This window comes from Acipenser ruthenus, chromosome 40, assembly GCF_902713425.1.
Source record: "Acipenser ruthenus chromosome 40, fAciRut3.2 maternal haplotype, whole genome shotgun sequence".
Classification (NCBI taxonomy): Eukaryota; Metazoa; Chordata; class Actinopteri; order Acipenseriformes; family Acipenseridae; genus Acipenser; species Acipenser ruthenus.
In genome coordinates this window covers 9,398,951-9,422,643 of record NC_081228.1, presented here as the reverse complement: position 1 = coordinate 9,422,643, position 23,693 = coordinate 9,398,951, and the positions used below count along the sequence as shown (strand labels likewise).

Below are 23,693 nucleotides of genomic sequence, written 5' to 3'. Positions count from 1 at the left end.
CCATTCTTCTCTGTGTGCATGTCGCTCTTTATTACCTAATAGTATTCTCTTCCATTCTTCTCTGTGTGCATGTCGCTCTTTATTACCTAATAGTATTCTCTTCCATTCTTCTCTGTGTGCACGTCGCTCTTTATTACCTAATAGTATTCTCTTCCATTCTTCTCTGTGTGCATGTCGCTCTTTATTACCTAATAGTATTCTCTTCCATTCTTCTCTGAATTCTTCTTTCAGACACTGACATCAAGTTGGAAATGTCGGAGGCAGTCACACCAGACTGTATGTAATATTCGATTGTGCTGACTGATGTATCTAAGTAAGGACGTCCAGGATCGCCATTCTTCATCACTCCCAATGCATTTTCACAGCGGTATCCCACAACATCATATTGTCGAACTCTGAGTCTGTGCAGACTTTCTTCCAGATTAGCTAATACGACAGGGTCTATATCATCACCTGTAACTGCTGACACCTGACCTAATCGCTCCAGCAACCATTCAACACGGTAGAGAATATAGTCCTGAGACACAGAGTTTGCATCTATGTGATTAGCAAGAATCAACAGGTCTCTTCAAATAATATTGTAATATTGAGCCATTTTTATAAATACTTTGCTGAAAAAAAATCAATTGCGCCACAGGACTTTGATTAAGTCAAACTTAACCAAATGCCAAATGGGTAAAACAGTGGGCGGCATCAACTACTCCATTGGCTAATTATTGAAAAAGAAAAAGAAATACGGAGACCACATCGAAAAAGAAAAAGAAATACGGAGACCACATCGAAAAAGAAAAAGAAATACGGAGACCACATCGAAAAAGAAAAAGAAATACGGAGACCACATCGAAAAAGAAAAAGAAATACGGAGACCACATCGAAAAAGAAAAAGAAATACGGAGACCACATCGAAAAAGAAAAAGAAATACGGAGACCACATCGAAAAAGAAAAAGAAATACGGAGACCACATCGAAAAAGAAAAAGAAATACGGAGACCACATCGAAAAAGAAAAAGAAATACGGAGACCACATCGAAAAAGAAAAAGAAATACGGAGACCACATCGAAAAAGAAAAAGAAATACGGAGACCACATCGAAAAAGAAAAAGAAATACGGAGACCACATCGAAAAAGAAAAAGAAATACGGAGACCACATCGAAAAAGAAAAAGAAATACGGAGACCACATCGAAAAAGAAAAAGAAATACGGAGACCACATCGAAAAAGAAAAAGAAATACGGAGACCACATCGAAAAAGAAAAAGAAATACGGAGACCACATCGAAAAAGAAAAAGAAATACGGAGACCACATCGAAAAAGAAAAAGAAATACGGAGACCACATCGAAAAAGAAAAAGAAATACGGAGACCACATCGAAAAAGAAAAAGAAATACGGAGACCACATCGAAAAAGAAAAAGAAATACGGAGACCACATCGAAAAAGAAAAAGAAATACGGAGACCACATCGAAAAAGAAAAAGAAATACGGAGACCACATCGAAAAAGAAAAAGAAATACGGAGACCACATCGAAAAAGAAAAAGAAATACGGAGACCACATCGAAAAAGAAAAAGAAATACGGAGACCACATCGAAAAAGAAAAAGAAATACGGAGACCACATCGAAAAAGAAAAAGAAATACGGAGACCACATCGAAAAAGAAAAAGAAATACGGAGACCACATCGAAAAAGAAAAAGAAATACGGAGACCACATCGAAAAAGAAAAAGAAATACGGAGACCACATCGAAAAAGAAAAAGAAATACGGAGACCACATCGAAAAAGAAAAAGAAATACGGAGACCACATCGAAAAAGAAAAAGAAATACGGAGACCACATCGAAAAAGAAAAAGAAATACGGAGACCACATCGAAAAAGAAAAAGAAATACGGAGACCACATCGAAAAAGAAAAAGAAATACGGAGACCACATCGAAAAAGAAAAAGAAATACGGAGACCACATCGAAAAAGAAAAAGAAATACGGAGACCACATCGAAAAAGAAAAAGAAATACGGAGACCACATCGAAAAAGAAAAAGAAATACGGAGACCACATCGAAAAAGAAAAAGAAATACGGAGACCACATCGAAAAAGAAAAAGAAATACGGAGACCACATCGAAAAAGAAAAAGAAATACGGAGACCACATCGAAAAAGAAAAAGAAATACGGAGACCACATCGAAAAAGAAAAAGAAATACGGAGACCACATCGAAAAAGAAAAAGAAATACGGAGACCACATCGAAAAAGAAAAAGAAATACGGAGACCACATCGAAAAAGAAAAAGAAATACGGAGACCACATCGAAAAAGAAAAAGAAATACGGAGACCACATCGAAAAAGAAAAAGAAATACGGAGACCACATCGAAAAAGAAAAAGAAATACGGAGACCACATCGAAAAAGAAAAAGAAATACGGAGACCACATCGAAAAAGAAAAAGAAATACGGAGACCACATCGAAAAAGAAAAAGAAATACGGAGACCACATCGAAAAAGAAAAAGAAATACGGAGACCACATCGAAAAAGAAAAAGAAATACGGAGACCACATCGAAAAAGAAAAAGAAATACGGAGACCACATCGAAAAAGAAAAAGAAATACGGAGACCACATCGAAAAAGAAAAAGAAATACGGAGACCACATCGAAAAAGAAAAAGAAATACGGAGACCACATCGAAAAAGAAATATCGAAATAAATAAATGAATGAATAAATAAATAAATCTCGAAATAAGTAAATAAATGCCTGTGTATTTATGTATTTATTTCAATATTTATTTATTTATTCATTCATTCATTTCTAATTTTGGCAGGGAATATCCTCCATAATACAGCACGAACAAATGGCAATTTACGCAATGTTTTTGACAATTTTCGTGACCGGTTCCCCCACCCCAGTGATAAAACAAGAACCAAACATAACGTTAGGATGTATTGCATTTGTACAGACAATTTTTAAAAAAACTGCTGATGTTTAACAGACAGATAAAGCTAAAGCAGTGGCGTTGGTGGTATAGTGGTGAGCATAGCTGCCTTCCAAGCAGTTGACTCTCAAAAGCATGTGTTAGTTATTCACTTAATCCGTTAATATATTAGCAGCAATTGTAAAACCAGCATATACTATAGCTAGGATAATAAGTAATAGTGGCAGGATAATTGTAGCAGGTTAATAAATAGTATACCTAGCATAAACTAATAAACAACACTTTAATATTACAATATATGAATATAGGGTGCAAATAAAAATGTCAATTAATATGCATAATACATGTTAACAAACGGCTCTCCCAACACATCAACCGATGATGTGTTACAAAAGGTAAGTACAATGCACCGTTAGCAGCGTTGTAAGCAATAGCAGTATTCAAGTTGAGTATCAATAACTCGTTAGAAACGTTAAAATAATAGCAGCACTCAGTGTGTATGGTTAGCTCATTAGCATATTTTGTCATCAAAAAACAGCCCCCAAAAATGCAATAGCAGCAATCAAGGTAAGTATCACTACTTCTTAATCAACAGGTTAAAATAGAGAGGGGAGGGATAAGCCATGCACACCACATAGACACAATGTAATGTTAATACAAATCATATTTTGTTTCCAAAAAAGCACTTCATGGGTCGTCAGCGGGAACAGTCGACACTTTGGAGCAGCAGGAGCGACGGGCCATGTGCCCCACAGGACATCGCCGTTGGTTCCATGGTGTAATGGTTAGCACTCTGGACTCTGAATCCAGCGATCTGAGTTCAAATCTCGGTGGGACCTAACTGTGGGTTTCTTTTCTTTTAAAAAAGAGAATCCCGTGAACGTGACTTTTGTCATTTTGAAAGTGAAGCGTGCGATCGGACACGTGAAATCAATGGAGATGTCTCTAATGTTTTAGGTGGGAAATGCGTATTTTGTTTGATTTGCAACAATGCATGGTAGTTCTTTTTGGAGAACTGTGTTTGGTAGGAAACACATTACCATACTGAAACTCTCTGCTCCAGCAATGACGGGCACCGTGGCTTAGCTGGTCTGTCTAGTAAACAGATCCTGGGTTAGAATCCCAGCGGTGCCTATTGGATTGCTCTGTGTTTCTAATTAGGTTGAGCATGAGATGGAGGTTCCATGGTGTAATGGTTAGCACTCTAGACATTAAATTTAGCAATCTGAGGTCAAATCTCAGTGAAGCCATGCTTTTAAGCTATCAGTTTGGCACAAAATATAAAGCCTATATGGGTTGGTTTTCTTTTAAACTAACGAAGGATTTCAATTCCTACAACAGCCCACAAAACACAACTGGTGGAACTCGAACCCACAACCTTTGAATCACTTCTCAGTGTTTGATTTGAAGCCCAACATTATCCATTGCGCCACAAGCCTCCCGCAGGGGGTATCACGCTAGTTCTGTGTAGTCCTACAAATTGACTCGTAGTTTCACTTGACACTTCATTTTGCTGACATGGATTTCAGGCGTGTCGTGAAATCCCCCTTTCAGCTTCCCTGGTGATCTAGTGGTTAGGCTGCGACGCTCTCACCGCTGCGGCCTGGGTTAGATGAAGTAGCATTCTGAGTGAAAGAAATGCTATCAAATCAACAACCAAAGGAGCATTTTCTCTCCGTTTTTGTTTCATGCAAGCAGCCCGTCTTCGCTGGGCTCAACCAGAACCTAGATCGCCAATTGCGCAGCAGGTAAATATTGTTAGGTCACATTTAAAAGTATTGTAAGTTCACATTTAAAAGTAGTGTTAGCAGCATGTTTAAGCAAAAGCAGCATTATATGTACGTATCACTACTTCGTTATCAACAGGTTAGGTAATGGCAGCATTCAAGCAAGTGTCAATGGACCATTCATTGCATTAAATAATAGCAGCATTCAAGATGAATCGATTTGTTGGCGACACATTTAGCATTAGTAATGTTCAAACGAGTAACCTTAGCAGCATGTTAAAAAAGGTAATCGAAGAGTACTTGTGAGAATAACCCAACTCTTTCAAGGTTAATTAGCTCAAATGGGCAGCAGTGTGTAGTGGTTAGGGCTCTGGACTCACTCACACGGCAATTTAGAGTGACCAATCAACCTGGACAGCATGTCTTTGGACTGTGGGAGGAAACCGGAGTACCCGGAGAAAACCCATGCGAACACGGGGAGAACATGCAAACTCCACACAGACAGTACCCTAGGCTGGATTTGAACCCAGGACCCTGGTGCTGTGAGGCAGCAGCTCTAACCACTATGCCACCGTGCCGCCCTATACAGGGAGATGCCGTCTATAATTCATCTGTGGATAATTGCCACCGAACTATAAGTAGTATGATGAGATTATTTATATATATATATATATATATATATATATGCACCACGCAGTGTATTGGTTTTACTTGTTTTGATTGTAACATTTAATAAATATTAAGTTCTCAAACACTTTCAATACTGAAAAAGTCTCTCTACTTTATTATTATTAATAAGAAATATTTAAATTAATTTGAAATATTTTTGCAAACTTGTATTTCAGAATACAAATGCCAAGTCAAATGCAAATAGTTCAGCAGATTGCATTTAAATGTATTTGCATTAGACCTGGTCTGGTGCCAGGAAAGACTGAAACTGGACACAACTCAAGCCCGTCATTGACAGCACATTCTTGTCCCAGTAAGTACTGGGCCTTTAAAATGAATGTACAAAAGCCACAATAAAAGGTGCCATTTGGAACATAATTCACCTACTACTATTTACACACACTGCATACTGAGATTAGCTCTATACTGAGAAAATGGAAACTTGAAAAGAGCATAGACCTATGAAATGTTTAAATTGATGACCCTGGTTTCTTGATGCAATTTTAATTTAAACCAGGAATTGAAATGTCGGTGGAAAGTATAACTTATGTGACTGATGATAGTACATACATCTCAATATATTATATCTCAGTATAGTATATACAGTGGCTCTCAAAAGTATTCACCCCCCTTGGACTTTTCCACATTTCATTGTGTTACAACATGGAATCAAAATGGATTTAATTAGGAGATTTTGCCACTGATCAACACAAAAAAAGTCCAGAATGTCAAAGTGAAAAATAAAATCTATAAATTGTTCTAAATTAATTACAAATACAAAACAGAAAACAGTTGATTGCATAAGTATTCACCCCCCGAGTCAATGTTTGGTAGAGGCACCTTTGGCAGCAATAACAGCCATGAGTCTATTTGGATAAGTCTCTACCAGCTTTGCACATCTGGACACTGCAATTTTTGCCCATTCTTCTTTGCAAAATTGCTCAAGCTCCGTCAAGTTGGATGGGGACCTTTGGTGAACAGAAATTTTCAACTCTTTCCACATATTCTCAATTGGATTGAGGTCCAGGCTTTGACTGGGCCACTCCAAGAAATTGACCTTTTTGTTTTTAAGCCACTCCAGTGTGCCTTTGGCTGTATGTTTGGGGTCATTGTCCTGCTGGAAGATGAATCTTCTCCAAGTCCCAGGTCTCTTGCAGACTTCAGCAGGTTTTCCTTCAGGATTTCTCTGTACTTTGCCACATCCATTTTGCCCTCTATCTTCACGAGCTTTCCAGGCCCTGACGCAGAGAAGCATCCCCATAGCATGATGCTGCCACCACCATGCTTCACGGTAGGGATGGTGTTCTCAGGATGATGTACGGTGTTAGGTTTGCGCCAAACATAGCACTTAGCGTTGAGGCCAAAAAGCTCTATTTTGGTCTCATCAGACCATAGAATCTTCTTCCACTTGGTCTCAGAGTCTCCCACATGCCTTCTGGCAAACTCCAGCCAAAATTCGATGTGAGTTTTTTCAACAATGGCTTTCGTTTTGCCACTCTCCCATAAAGGCCAGTTTTGTGAAGCACCCGGGCTATTGTTGCCATATGCACAGTGTCTCCCAGCTCAGCCGTGGAACACTGTAACTCCTTTAGAGTTGCCATAGGCCTCTTTGTGGGCTCCCTGACTAGTGCCCTATACGCCCGGATACTCCGTTTTTGAGGACGGCCTGTTCTAGACAGATTCACAGTTGTGCCATATTCTCTCCATTTCTTAATAATGGACTTTACTGTGCTCAGGGGGATATTCAATGCCTTGGAAATGTTCTTATATCCTACCCCTGATTGGTGCTTTTGAAGAACCTTATTCCGGATTTGCTTTGAATGTTCCTTCGTCTTCATGATGTAGTTTTTGTTAGGAAATGTACTAACCAAATGTGGGACCTCCCAGAGACAGGTGTATTTAACCTGAAATCATGTGAAACACCTTAATTGCACACAGGTGGACTCCATTCAACTAATTATGTGACTTCTAAAGACAATTGGTTGCACCAGAGCTTATTTAGGTGTGTCATAGCAAAGGGGGTGAATACTTATGCAATCAATTATTTTCTGTTTTATATTTGTAATTAATTTAGAACAATTTGTAGATTTTATTTTTCACTTTGACATTATGGACTTTTTTGTGTTGATCAGTGGCTAAAACTCCTAATTAAATCCATTTTGATTCCATGTTGTAACACAATAAAATGTGGAAAAGTCCAAGGGGGTAAATACTTTTGAGAGCCACTGTATCTGTTTTTTATTAATATATAATTATTTTGTGAAGATGGTCTTGTTTAGAGTTGTGCAGACAAGGAGACTGCAGCAACGTGCTGAATATACTGTCATTTTCCCCGATGGTAATTCATTCTCGTACCTTTTCGTCTGACTACAACACTCCCATTACGATTTTGCAGTGAATTGCTCCCTTGACCCTGCTTCTCACAGCATTCATTTTGTGGCTAGCTACTGCCATGTGGATTTGCAACCCTTTGACCTGGGTTGAAACTTGCAGTGTGAAGAGCCCTTATACAGTGTATACATCTTAGTATAGAGTACACGCATGTCATTATAGTGTATGAGCAAGTAATCATACAGTGTATGTGAATATAAGTGGGTGAATTATGTTCCAAGCAGCACCTTGTACCACGATCCTTGAGAAATAATCTCAGAATGTAACTTGTCAATTCCTCTGACGATTGTTTTTGCTTTTACTACAGACTTGTGTTCAGTGTGTTGTTCCTCCGTGACACAGCCTCCAGCTGCCTTTCATTTTGTTTGTTGATACCTGTAACCAAAGGGTTTTTTTTTTTAAATTACATACAATATCAATTCAGTAGTTCGGGACAAACACCAATCACAAAATGTTTTAGTACAAATATTTATTGTAGAGAATGCGGAGTATGCGATTTAACAGAAAAGTATGCTGTATATACACATTCATTTGGCATCAAACCTAAACTTGGTTTGAGGGTTCGCTGCCTGGCCAACTGGACGAGGCTGAGACCCCCATTTGATAAAACATAAAAACTGTTAAGAAAGGTGGAGATGGGGAGGTGGTGGGTTACGATGAAATCAAAACGCAACTGAGAGATAAGTGAAGAGGGTATTTATAGTGCTAACAATTTAAATTAGCTAATGTGTAAATTGAATGATTCAATTTGGTGATGCGGAGATTGGTGTCTGACCCTCCTCCCGAACTTTAATTATAAATTTCATTTCAGTAGTTCGGGACAAACACCAATCACAAAATGTTTTAGTACAAATATTTATTGTAGAGAATGCGGAGTATGCGATTTAACAGAAAAGTATGCTGTATATACACATTCATTTGGCATCAAACCTAAACTTGGTTTGAGGGTTCGCTGCCTGGCCAACTGGACGAGGCTGAGACCCCCAAAAAGAACAAGCCGGTCTCAATGCCACAATTAGAATTGAATATAGCCCACTTGAAGGTTTAGCCAACCTTTAACAAATGATCATCAGCACGCAGGAGAGGAAAACAAAACCCATTTTTGGGAAATAAACCTCTGGGAATCCATGGCTGATTCGATTGCCCTTCCTCCAGGCAGGCTACTAACACTTAAGAGCACATTTCTGTAAAAGCAATTTTAGGCTCCATAATATTTGTTATAATGTAAACTTGGTAAGCACTGGAGGATCAACGACCTAACCGTTTGATAAGAGAGTCTGGAACCCCGTGGGAAAAAGCTGCAACGATTCTGAAGGAATGACCGGAAAACTGCTCAGCTGCGAATCCGGACCTGGAAATAAATCAGGTGAAAGAAGAACAAATGTTGGGTGACGATTGTTCAGTTTTTGTTAATAAACAGCGGGCCTGAGGGTGATGCGCCCTGAGAAAGATGGAGATGGACAAGAGAGAAAGGGGTCATATGGGCCAACATGGGAGTTTAATTTATAAACAAAATTGAAAAGCTTTCTCTAATCTTCCTTGTCCGTTTTACTTCTTTTGAGCAGGAAGGAAAGGGTATCAGATGAGGGGATTGCTAGGTCAGAGATTAAGGGGTGAATCTGGGGGTTGAATTTGAGAGCGATGTAGACTCCCAGCACCTATGGGAACCCAAGAAGGCTAAGAGAAAGAGCTGTAAGGTTTTATCTAAAACAGGCAGGAGTAGCTGGAGCAGATGAGAGGCATCAAGAGAGTACGTTGATGGCAATAGGTAGGCAAGCAGGAGGAGAAAGAGATTCTGATAGTTGAAGCCCTTTCAGGATTAGTGAAATTTGTGAGTTGCAGAGTGTAGAGCTGGGACACTGAAATTGAGTTGAGTTTGTAGAAAAACTTGATGCCGGAAATTCAAATCTTATCGCTCTGTTCTTAAGGGACATAAAACAGGATGACACTACGGACACTGAATGATGGAAAGGAATGTTGAATGCAAAGTGAAATTTTAAAGCAATTCCAGGATGACCGGTACATTTGCAGTGAGCGGGGAGTGATGCCGAGAAGAGTTGTTTCTTGAGCCTGCAGAAATCAGGGAATGCAGCAGGTGGCTCACATGAATGTCAGGTCTGAAAAGAGGAATCTGAGTTTGCAGGAGGTCGTCTTCGGAAGCCAATGCTCTGAATCCCTGCGTTTGGAAACGAGAAAGAATCAATTATATTCAGGTGGCAGAGAATGTGTTGAGCTCTGAAAATGAACTGATGAGTAACAGATAAACAGGTAATCCTTCTGAATATTCTCATTATAATGAACGATCTTGTTAAAGATTTAGACTGAAGGTGAATTGTGAGTGGAGAAGAATGGATTTTGAGCCCAGGAAGACCCCCAAAAGGAGTGCGGCTACAGCAAATGGACACACTTTGCGCAATGACGAGGAGTGATCGGTTATAGGAATAATGCTGAATTCGTTGGGCCATGGAGCAGAAAACCAATTTTCCCTTGTAGTATCCTCCAAAGCCAAGAGAGGGAGCTGCATCTTTGAACGGCTGAATGTCTTTGTGCAGCAGGAGACAGTTGTCGTAAAAGAAAGTACTGCCATTCCTTTCTTTTAGTAGGAGCTCCCACAGGCGGAGTTCCTTGCGAAAAAAAAGGAACCAAACCATAAGTATGACATCATTGAGGGAATCGACAGAAAGGATCAAATAGAGAGAAGGTAGGAGATAAAAGCTCTGCCTCGAGGATTTATCCTCATTGCGTACAAATTGCAAAGCATATGACATGGTTTATTTAAATTTCGAGAAAGCTTTTGACAAAGTCCCACATAAAAGATTAATTTCTCATATTGAACGCAGTAGGGATTCAATGAAATGCATGCACGTGGATTAGGGAGTAGTTAACATGTAGAAAACAGAAGGCCTCCAGAGTATGCAGTATTGCGGCCCTGACTGATATTCAAAGAAATGGGAATGGTTTTGAAAGTGTTTGAATAAACTGCCGGTAAGCTGAAAGAAGAAAAGCATCTCACAGAGAAGAGACCACTATGGGGTCGTGCTGGGACCGGACCGGACAGAAAAGTGGAAATATAAAAAAAATACAATCCCCTGAGGACAGGCTCAATGGGCATGATTTTAAATGTGTTTGATATATTGGCTTTAGCCAGTCATGCGTTTTTCCCAGCAATTTTGATTAAGAATATGGCGTGGTCGATTTGCATATTGCAGGGAGCAATCTTCGTGAGGGACTGTTGATGCTGGGTGTGGTGGAGTTACGGTGAGCGGAAATGAAGGAAGTTACAGGCAGAATAGCACAGGTTCCTTCAATGAAGTTATTACAAATCTGGCAAAACAATCTCTGGATACAAATGCTCAAAACTGCCGATGAGCAGTGAGGGAAGGGAACCAGAAAGGTTAGGGAAGGGAACCAGAAAGGTTAGGGAACTTGCAGTGAGAGAAGGGAACCAGAAAGGTTATAGTTAGAGGTGAAGGGAGCACTATGGGGGCCTGCTGGACGCCCATAGTGGCCAAAGAGGTCATTGCAGGGGCCTGCTGGACGCCTGCAGTGAGGGAAGGGAGCCAGAAAGGTTATAGTTGGAGGTGAAGGGAGCACTATGGGGGCCTGCTGGACGCCCATAGTGGTCAAAGAGGTCATTGCAGGGGCCTGCTGGACGCCTGCAGTGAGGGAAGGGAGCCAGAAAGGTTATATTTGGAGGTGAAGGGAGCACTATGGGGGCCTGCTGGACGCCCATAGTGGCCAAAGAGATCACTGCAGGGGCCTGCTGGACGCCTGCAGTGATGAGGGGGTGTAACCAGAAGGTTACAGATGCATATTATACAACAGTGGCGGGTGTCGAAACCCCAGGATAGATCGCGGGAGCAGCCGCTCCTAACTGTAATAACAATCTCTGGATACAAATGCTCAAAACTGCTGAAGCACAGAAAGAAAAGCATTTCACAGAGAAAGGATCACTATGAGGGCCTGCTGGACGCCCATAGTGGAAAAAGAGGTCACTGCAGGGGCCTGCAGTGAGGGGAGGTAACCTGAAAGGTTATAGTTGGAGCCAGAATGCTCAGGAACTGCTAAATGAGCCTTTGATTGACAGGTGCGATGGTCCTGCTTTCGGATTTTTCCGGTAGTAGAAGCGCTTCGTGGAGATGCAGTCGGTGCGGGGGAGGTGTTTCAAGTCCGCTTATAATACGCGGAAATTGGGCTTTCTTCTTGAGTCGCGGGTTGGAATTTGTAAAAACACCCATACTGACATGGGTTGGGCTTGTTTTGTGATACTTGGCAACACTGGGTAAAGCAACGATCAGTGATGACGTCATAGCGCCTGCGACGGGAAGGATGAAATAAAGTAAACAAATTCTCCTTACGTGCTGTAGATTTGAATGGGATGTTGTTGCTACGAAGATAAAGCTGGAGCCGGGAGATCATCCAGTCTCTGATTTCAGGAGTTGCGGAGGAACGAGTGGCCAGGCAGGAGCCACGGCAGACAGGAGAAGCAGACATCTGGGCAGAGAAGTTTGGAGTGGTAATACCGCCGACCGAAGTTGTCGTGGAGTTGGCCCGGGAAGGGCTGGTTGAACTGGTTGCGTGGATCTCGGCTCCGGGGAAACAGCAAACAGATCGTCATCCGTCGAAACGGAATAATCCAGAATGCAGACCATGATGCGTGCATGTACGATGAAATCAAAACGCAACTGAGAGATAAGTGAAGAGGGTATTTATAGTGCTAACAATTTAAATTAGCTAATGTGTAAATTGAATGATTCAATTTGGTGATGCGGAGATTGGTGTCTGACCCTCCTCCCGAACTTTAATTATAAATTTCATTTATCAATATTGTTAAATAAGCAACTTTATAACTTTTGGTAAAATCATGAGCCAGAACTAAAGGGAATTGTGTACAGTCAACCCTCTTTATGCTTCCTAGGAAGTGCCATTGGCATTACAGGTAAAGTAAGTGTGAAAAAAACAAGTACTTTTCACATGTATGTCTTTACCAGTTATGCCCCACTTTGTCAGGAAAACATTTCCAATTCCCTGCTTTATTATTTTTTTTAGATGCAATGTGTAGATTTGTGTTTTTTGCTCTGGTAAAGGTAACCATGAGTTAAGTGGAATGAATTGCCTTGGTTATTTATTTAATGATTTATGTGGATATCCCCTATACAAGTGACATCTATATGGCCCTTTTTACATGCAAGTTGGAGTCGTGCTAAATGTTGTGCTGCAAGTGTTAAATTTAAGATGGTTTTGCTAAATTACAATAGCTGTGTTACATAGACAAGTCCTTACCAGTTTTGATGGGCTTGCTGTCCATCGTCAGGACCGTGTTGCTATCCACGTTCTACAGTTGTCATGCGAATTCCTCGTATACCAGCAACAGAGCGACAGCGGAAATAAAAGAGCGATTTTTAAATGTCGCTCTACGCTGGCGCGCCGTGAAGGCCGCTCTATATTGCTGTTATTTGAGGACTGCCATACAATCTTAATTTTGAATGAATGAATGAAGTGAGAATGCCCTCTGCAGTAAATGCAGTGCAATAAACAAATATCGACACACCAAACTACTGTAAAGTAACGAATGTGCACATACATTAATGCTTACTTTCAACTGACTGGTTAATCTTGCACCAATTCGTATATACCTATATATATATATATATATATATATTTTCACCCATAAACAGAAACTTAGACGGTTAGTCCTATAAGCTTTTGTGCTCCGCGTATTTACGATCTGTGACATACACATTCCAGATCTACAGGGATCGAACGCATTTACAAAAAGCTGCAACTACTTACTGCCTGAACTACAGACGCAAAACTACAATAACGACTCTACAAAGCTGTTAATTGCGAAGACTTCAATAAAGCTACCAGTATTCATCATGGGTCACCCATAAATGATACATAAACAAATGTGTGTTATGAGAAAACCCTAACAAAACCATTTCGGGAATGTATTACATTAAATATCAATAGCAATATGACAATCATAAGCTTAATTATTATAATAAATACCGTGAATATAATACTTTACTATACTATACGTTACTCTATTAAAAAAAAAAAAAAATAATCTCAATTTACCCTATGCACCAAGCACTCCTTTAGGAAGGTCCCGGGTCAAGATAAATTACATTATGAAGCACTGTATCGAAATCCGTCATGGTTTTAGAGAAACTATCTTGTACGTACGTGAAACTTATCACGTACGTACGTGAAACTATCACGTACTTACGAGATAATCTGTGTTTTTTTTTTTTTTTCATCTGCGGTTCAGGGCTTCCGTAGAAAACAATACAATATATAAAAAAATACTACAACATTTAATAAATAAATTAATTATACACCAAACTGCAGCACATTTGTTTAGTCTTAATACCATAACAAATATACGTATTATAAATATGTACCTCCTTTTATTTGTTGGAAAACGGTCTGGAACTGAAGTAAAGTGTTTTTTTAATACAGTGCTATTTGAGTATTTAAAATATGGTTTTCTTCAAAATTAAACTGCCAGCAACGGTGTGTTAATTTAACGAAGCACCTAACGCCGCTCAGAACTTTCGCATTTTTTAATTCTAACGGTCTCTGCTCTCTCTCGTTGTACCAGCTATGAGTTCAAATTTAGCTTCGTTATATTAGCGCAATTCTTTACTAACTTTTACAAATGAGCTTATTGGAGGCTTCGTGTTTTTAAGATGGTTCAGGTGCAGTCCGGGCAGACTGACTGGAGCATCATTACAGTATACCGCACTGCGCTCAGCTTTGTGTGGCGGCTGATACACAAAATAATGAACGACTGGTAAATAAATCACATGGATTGCTTTTTAATGCTAAATATGTATGTGGTATTCTAAGTATTATCTACAATTAATTCAGCTATATTCATATTCAGAATGTAATACAGTATTAAGACAGGGTCCAGTATTAGAAATAAATAAACATGCTTTAAGAGAAACAGCAGTGATGTTTATTATCCCATACATTCTCTATATGTTTCTACATTGTGGTTGCACAGGGACAAGGGACTCATGTTAAAAAAAACAACAACAAAAAAACTACAGCCCACAATTAACCAATATAGAAAGGAAGGTGGGAGAAATGTATTTGCCATGTGTCTGAATGCTGTCTAGATCATTTTGAATGACCTCTGCTGCTGCAACAGTGTTTGCCACTCCTCCTATTTGGAACTGCAAACAAGTCAAAAAGGAAGTTAAAAAAGGCCAAGAGAGAGATAGAAATCAATATTGCTAAAGGGGCTAAAACCAATTATAAAATGTTTTTCCAATATTATAACAGCAAGAGAACATTCAAAGAGAGTTAAATGTCTAAGAGACACAAATGGCAAAATCATAGATGAAGAAAAAAAATAGCAAATATATTAAATTATTACTTTTCACAGGTTTTTACAAAGGAGGATACGAACAACATGCTCCACATGTCGACCTGTTCCTATCCAATTTTAAATAACCTTAGCATGACAGAGGCAGAAGTCAGCATGGTTTAGGAAAGGGAGATTGTGTCTGACTAACCTGGTTGATTTTTTTGAGGATGCAACATCGACAATGGATAATTGCAAAGCATACGACATGGTTTATTTAGATTTCCAGAAAGCTTTTGACAAAGTCCCGCATAAAAGATTAATTCTCAAACTGAATGCAGTTGGGATTCAAGGAAATGCATGCACAAGGATTAGGGAGTGGTTAACATGTTGAAAACAGAAAGTAATGATTAGAGGAGAAAACTCAAAATGGAGCGAGGTAACCAGTGGTGTACCACAAGGATCAGTATTAGGTCCTCTGCTATTCCTAATCTATATTAATGTGGAATAAACCAGTCCAAAATGAGACATTGATGCTAATAGTTTTATTGCTGAAAAAGCTTTACAGAAAGAGAGGCTTTTTCCCCAGTTTCATGTAACAGCAGAGAGTGTTGTTTTTTTGGCAGGACAGCATTTATACTGGTCAACAGTTTGAGCTTTGTTGTCATGAATGCAAATAAAGAGATTTTAAAATAAGTGAGAGATGAAGAAAATCTCTATATAAAGAAAATGTTTTTCTAAGTGTGAACAAGGCCTGTCACGGGACACTTGTGACAGCACAGGGTGGCTGGGAGGAGCTGGGAGAAGAAAGGAGTCTACTGGTCAAACCTGACTCGGTGCAGTGATTATGAGCTGGGGCAAATCAATCAAGCACGCTCTCCAAGTAACGCTTTGTATATGTGCCCATGTGCAGCTGTGTTTCTATTCAAACATGTGAGCATGAGATCTCACTTTGAATCTGAGACTACATGTTAAATAAGGACACCTTTCCATACAATGTAAAGACCTGCTTCATGAGAGGCAGGGAATCACCCAATAGAAAAATAATGTTGTCTCTATTATATATCCTTGAAGAGATTGACCAAATGCACAACAGGGAGCAGCTGTTTTAAACAAACTGTGAATGGCCTGATATAAATAAATATGGGTGCTGTAGCTGTGGGTGTGGAGAGGGACTACAACAGAAAGGTTACAGCCATGCTATAAAAGAAGGTTGCTGGTGTGTTTAAGCTTTGCTTGCAGGTCTGCTGTCAGGTAAACTCCAGCACTGTGATCCCTGGGCGCTGCTGCTTCTCAGTAGTGCTGGCATCGCCTGCAGCGGTAGGTATGCCAGTCTGAAACCAATTGAAGACATTATCAGCAACCTGGGCAGAAAAGCTATTGTTTTGATCCATACCCTACAGAGCATTGCACAGCTAGGTAATGAGACTATGGGGTGGTAATGGTCAGCATTGTCCCATAATATAGACAATCAGTATCACACTGAGCTGCAGAATTGAACTCCCTCCCATGTGTAGATCGGATCCTCCACACTCTTTGTATTGCACGCATTTGAATTACACATTTGAGAAAAGCTTTGTGCAATTCAGCATGCAATTTCACAATCCCAAAGGGTATGGAATCAACTGCTAAACTGTGGAGCCACCACAACCTCTCAATACAATCCTATCAATAAAAGACACTGAAACCCTCTATACTAGTTCAAATGCCAAACATTTTCTAAGGTTTTATTCAGAGTAATCATAGATCAAAGCTCCTCTGTTTTGACCCCTGCTTTTATATTTTGTTTCACTAAAATGACAAAAGTTCCACAGGAGATTGAGGTCAGTGGACCCTTCTTCTCAACTCAAAGCCAACCCTGACATAATGACCTCCCACAGAGAACTACTGTACACACACCATAAAACAGCAGCAATCCCATTCATCAGATCTCCTGGGATTATGTGTGGAGTTGGTTACTCCGGCATGAGATCACACACATGTAATAAATTTAAGTATACATTTCAGGATTGCAGAAGACAGGTTAGACTTTCCTCTTTCCAATAAGTTACGAATGACCTCAATCGATCAATAATTTGAGACAATGCAGTTGAAAGATGAATCATAAACTGGTCTTGATATTTCCAGTTGAAGGATTATGATGGATGGCATCTGTTATAAAACTTATTCCAACAATTCTGTGTCTCTTTTGGAGTTCCATCCATATTTGACCTGGTCGACCTCATGTTCTAAACTGATGTGGAATGACACTTGGTGTTCTATTTCAAATTGTTCTAATATATCCCACAACCAATGTATACAGAAATAATAAGGCATACTCACAGTGAGTGCAGTGGTACCCATGACGGTAGTAGAAATAGTAGTGATAGTGATGAGCTACAGAAAAAAAGAAAAGAAAATTAGGAACAGTCTATTTTTAACATAGAGCTTCTTAAACCTACTGCCTTCCACACTTTAGCCCAAAACTCAAACCCCTGAGCTACTCAGAGACAGTGGCCCAGTGGTTAAAGAAAAGGGCTTGATACCAGGAGGTTCACATCAAGGCTCAGCCACTCACTGTGTGTGACCCTGAGCAAGTCAAAACGTAAAACTGGGGTCCTATTGTAAATGACTGCAGCAGCAGCAGTTGATGCATAGTACACCCCCTTGTCTCAATGTCACTTTGGATGAAAGCGACTGCTAAAAGACTAATGAATAAAAAAGTAATACTCAGATCCCCGAGCATTGCCTTCCACTCTGCAGGGCACCACTTTCTCGAACCACTGAGCTGTCAAACCCATTTACTCCTATACTACAGCCCAGCACTAACCACTGAGCTAGTCAAAACCACTACACCACACTGCAGCCCAGCACTCTAGTCATTGAACTGCTCAAACCCACTACCTTCCACACTGCAGCTCTGCACTCCAGCCACTGTCACTGAATCCTCTCAGCACATCTACACTGAAACAATTTGTGCCTTTATTGAAAATAATAAATAAATCCCACTGATTGCTGCATTAAATAAAGTAGAATCCATTTACTTACCATAGCAGCATCTGTACCTTACTGTGAAAGATAAGTGATATATTGAGTTCAGTCCATTTGAATTCACTGCAGTGGCTGCTTTATACAAGAATGGGGACTCAGTAGTGTATTAGAGATTCATACTATTATACAATAATACACCATTCCATATTTTCAACATCAGCTGTAGGAGGCCCCATTGTTAACATGTATTCATTTCTTGTGAAGCGCACAGTACATGTGTACTGTATTGTAGTGTACAGTCACATTCTAGCACACAGACTCCTTCCTTGTGTTACAGACATTTGAGGCTTTTGGTCTGGGTGGCATAGACCCCCAATGTAGCTATGCATTCTAAACCCATATCCTCTTTATTAAAATATCAGATTCACACTTACCATGAGCACAGATGCTATAATCTGGAAATGAAATAAACATAAACCATTAAATACAATTTAAAACAATATATACAATTCATTTCTACATATTAATGTACCATAATTAAATAAAATACTTACAACAGAAAGCTGTTCCAAAGATAAAGAAAAACAGAAACAGTGGTTATTGGATTTAATAGTTCACTTTATATTCATGTTTGAGTTCCATTTACTGGAATGTTTTCTGTTCCTCTGAGAATATCAGTTGATTCTGATAGCTGTTACAGGCTTAATGAAGACACCAAGGGGCTCATTTCAAAGTGTTTCCTTCAGTCTGTCCACAACTATGAAACCACTCCATGGTAGATTATGTTGTAATGCTGAAGTGTTTCTCAATGTCTTCAATCAATTTGTAACGGTCACCCTACACAGTTGATAGGCAACTGTACTGTCCTCCCTTAGGAGATACTACTGGCCAAATAATTAAAACTAAATAAGTCAGTAAGGGTGACTGACAGTAAAACAGGGTCGTCACAATGCGTCCATTTAACTACACAAACTCTGGTTTATTCCAAAGAACACAAAGCTTGACAAAAAGAATAAGACTAAACAATGACAGAAGAAAACAACTCAATTAGGGACAGAGTGACAAGGAAGAGAATAAAGTGCAAACAAACCCAGGAAAACAGATTATAAATGAAGATACACAGCAGAGCTTAAGAATATAACCACAACAATTTAACAATTACTGACACGGAGGATGATTAATATACAGAATGAATAAACAATGCAACACAAAATATAAATCAACAAAATAGTAATGAAGTCCCAAAAAGTAACAAAAGAAAAAAAAACAACAACGATGACACAGTCAACGGAAAGAGCTCACCAAACCGGTATGGAAGTCCAGTTAATTACTTGGGAGGAATGTGAACGATGATGTAGAGGTCTTCAGGAGATGAAAAACATTGAGAGCGATGAAATGGATGTTTGATGAAAACTGAGGTTGCAAACAGTCCAGAACAGATGCACAAAAACATACAACCACACACTCCAGCAAAAAACACAAAAGAAACTACCCCACCTAATTAAGCAAAAAACGGTAACTAGACAATAAACTAAAGCAGCAGACAAAAAGAAAAACAAAGGCTAAAGAATAATATCTAGCTAACAGTATAAATATTAGGTTTCAAAGGTTATACAGACTCTCTCACCAAGGTGCTAGCTACAGGAAAAAAAAACACACTCCCAACCACTCTCTGCTTGACCCTCTCCAATCTGGCTTCCGCTCTGCTCACTCTACTGAAACCGCCCTCCTGTCTGTCACCAACTCACTTAAATGTGCCCGAGCTGCCTCTCTCTCCTCTGTCCTAATTCTCCTCGACCTCTCTGCTGCCTTTGACACTGTTGATCACTCTATTCTACTATCTTCTCTTGCTGACCTGGGGATCTCTGGCACTGCTCTGGCCTGGTTCTCCTCCTACCTCTCCAACCGCACTTACCAGGTAACCTGGCGTGGAGCAACATCCACACCTCACCCTCTCTTAACTGGAGTCCCCCAAGGGTCAGTCTTGGGTCCTCTCCTGTTCTCTCTCTACACCCGCTCCCTGGGCCCCCTCATCGCATCCTATGGTTTCTCATACCATTTCTATGCTGATGATGCTCAGATTTTCCTCTCCTTCCCCACCTCTGACTCCACCATCTCCTCCCGTATCTCTACCTGTCTGTCTGCTATTTCCTCCTGGATGCACTCGCATCACCTCAAACTCAACCTCTCTAAATCTGACCTCCTTTTCTTTCCCTCCTCCTCCCCCTCCTCTGATCTCTCCATCTCTGTTCCTCTGGAATCTACCACACTCTCTCCCTCTTCCTCAGCTAAGAACCTTGGAGTCACCCTGGACCCCTGCCTCTCTTATTCCCAGCACATCTCCACTCTGGCACGCACTTGCCGATTCTTCCTGAGCAACATCCGAAGAATCCGACCCTTCCTCACCAACTATGCTACCCAGCTCCTGGTCCAGGCCCTGGTACTCTCCCGCCTAGACTACTGCAACTCCCTCCTGGCTGGCCTCCCTGCGTCCGCCACCCGTCCGCTCCAGCTCATCCAGAACTCTGCTGCCCGCCTAGTGTTCTCTCTGCCTCGCTTCGCCCACGCTACTCCACTACTCCGCTCGCTCCACTGGCTCCCGATCACCGCTCGCATCCAGTTCAAGACTCTTGTACTAGCCTACAGATGCCTTGACCAGTCTGCACCCAGCTACCTCCAGACCCTCATCTCTCCCTACACCCCCACTCGACCTCTCCGCTCCGCCTGCACTAGAAGACTAGCTCTACCACCGCTACGCTCCCCTGCCTCCAAAGCCCGCTCCTTCTCCACCCTTGCTCCGCAGTGGTGGAATGACCTTCCTACAGATGTCAGGACTGCCCAGTCCCTGACCACATTCCGGCGCCTCCTTAAGACTCACCTCTTCAAACAGCACCTGTAGAACTCCTCTGTTTGTATCCTGGGACACTATCACCCTTCATGTAAATGTGCTTTATTTTGCTCTTATCAGCCCCTATTTTACTGCATTTAATCCTGTACTTCAGAATACTGTAATCTGCCAAGTGTTTAACCTGTAGTACTTTGTATTTAATCACATCCTGATGTAACTATCACTATTTAAACATATCATGATGTAACTATCACTAGTACCTGCTGTATTATTGAATTGTGGTTTGTCAAACTTGTACTTTACTTGAACTAAAGTTATTGTATTTCTTGCTCTTATTGTATTACTTGTATTGTAACGCTTGAAATGTTTTTGCTTACGATTGTAAGTCGCCCTGGATAAGGGCGTCTGCTAAGAAATAAATAATAATAATAATAATAATAATAATTAGAGAAATAAGAGACAGGTGAAGATTGACTGTGTGAGTGGATTGGTAGATGAAATTTTGAATGGACCAATGGGGTGAAAGAAAGAAAGAAATGGATACTGGGAAATGTAGTTTTTATAGGTTGGCCTGGCCAGACTACTGCCTTTACTTAAAGAGACAGGTGAGTGAAAATTACACCCACATATGTAGCAACAGTGCTACAAATTGACCTGCAGTCTACAATCTGTTTGCATGTTAAATGCAAACAGATGAAATATTTTCAAAGTGTATATCCCCCAAGCTTTGTGTTTTCCTCTTCCGCTTCAGTGTAACAGACAGACAGACAGACAGAAACACACTCAACAGAAGAAGCTATAGGCCGTCTGTACTCACTGTCAGCTTTTTTCTCCATCATATTGCCTCCTATCAGGTAAAACAGAAATAGGTTTATACAGTTAGACGTACATTAGGAAACAGATCTGGGCACTTTGTGTTAGCGCCAGTAGAGAAACAGCAGCTAAATGTGCTCAGATTCACTGGGGTTTGGCCTTAAGTCTATCATCTGTAATTCACAATGTGTTCCTCTTGAAGGTTTAACGTTGTACCCACACACTACCCAGACGTGCTTTTCAAAGGACTCACCCAACTCCCGTTCTCCTTTGAGTCCATCACTGTCCAGCTCAGCATCACTGTCACCTGAATCCTCTGCCTCTGGAACAGGGAGAGTAGAGCTTCATGAAGCAATGAAGGACTGCAGTGCACAGCTTCATAGGACACTCAACACAGGGAGGCAGAGAGTTCCCAATTACATTGCAATGCAGAGCTGTGAGGTTTAACCATGAGATTTCTGGATATACAGTAGCCCTTGATGTTATGCATGATTAGTGATTATTAGTCAGGTTGGGTTTCTAAACAAATTGTGTGGTCTGTCCAGGACTGTGCTTTTTTGTCATTGCTTAACTTAAATCCTGCAAATAAGAATCTTTCTTTCTTTCTTTCTCTTTCTTTCTTTCTCTCTTTCTTTCCTTACCCAGCGCTCTCTTGTTCTCCAGTGCTCCTTCCTGCTCCTCTGAGTCTTCCACAGTGTTGCTGAGATCTGTAAACACAGGCTGTGGTTACATTTTTAATGAGAGCAGTCCTGTGTTGTATCCAGTGCTATGAAAGGAATGACAGCATGAAATGGAGAATGCAAACGGACCGATTAGCAAAACTGGGATTTATTTTATTTTATTAAGATTTGTGTATCTGTTTAGAAAAAAAATAATTATGTTCATGAGATTCTGAATTTTTGTTAATAACTGCAGCAGTGTAGAATAGTTGAATTAATATTATATACAATAAACCACTTTAAAGTGCCACATATTATATAAGGAAAGGAACTGTAATAAATCAACTTGCGGTAAACATATAAGTAAACAGTTTGCATTTTTAATATCTCTTAAATAAATGATTATATTAAATCTGCTGTATGAAAAAGTAGTTTGAAAATTAGCACAATAAATGAAAGAGCAGGTCTATATGTTTCAAGGATGTGTATATTTTGTGAAACTGGTAAATCAAACTGAATGAACATTTTCAAATCTCAGTGTATTTTATACACACCCTGCAATGGTTTATTGAAGAGATGAGCAGGAGGCAAGATCGACCCGAAGGGAAATTTCAAATGCAAACCTTGATTTGCCCCCCCCCCCCCCCCCAATATATTTAAATATGTCCTGTTTTTGACTGTTTCATTTCTAATAAGTTCTTATAAATGATAAGAAACGACGAGTTGATTTGGCTATTCACGTGGATAAGCCACAGCTGCATTTTACAGTACCAGGGAATCCTTCTGGTCTGAAGCAGCCTCTTATTTCTTAGGGGTAAATAAGGGGTCCCCATGGTGGGAGGTGGTTGATGTAACACATGGGAGTTTTCAAGTGCTCTAAATGCTGTGTCTTATTCTAGTGGAGTACAGGCTCATCAAATCAAACCCCAAGACAAGTAGACAAACCTCTGTGTTGAGAATATAGGATTGAGTTCTGGAAGAATGGATCTTACCCAGTTCTCTCTTGTTGTCCTGGTAATCATCATCTCCCAGTTCTTCAGAGTCCTCAAGGAGGCTCCTTGCATCTGCACACAGAGGAAATGGAGGGGGTGAAATCATTCTTTTAAATGGCAATGTACAAATTAAGAACAAAGGATATTCTTATTGTAAATTGATTATTCAATAGTGCAGCATTGAGGAAAAGCCTGCCTTCTCCACTATGTTATCCCGGTGGAACAGGGGCGCCTAACTTTGTTTAAAAGTGTGTGGGGGGGGGGAATACTGAACTACCTAAATCCCCATCCAGACCTGTGATTCTTCCACAAACAATGAGATTTTTTTTATTTCTACATTTTCAGAATCATTTATGGACATAATATAACTTTATCGTAAATGTTTATT

General features: G+C 40.2%; 1 non-coding gene across 1 annotated transcript; it reads left to right on the top strand.

The window, feature by feature from the left end:
- The first annotated feature begins 3,685 nt into the window (after positions 1 to 3,685).
- trnaq-cug (transfer RNA glutamine (anticodon CUG)) lies at positions 3,686 to 3,757 on the top strand. The gene has a single exon. It is a non-coding gene; the product is annotated as a tRNA-Gln (tRNA).
- The last annotated feature ends 19,936 nt before the right edge of the window (positions 3,758 to 23,693 follow it).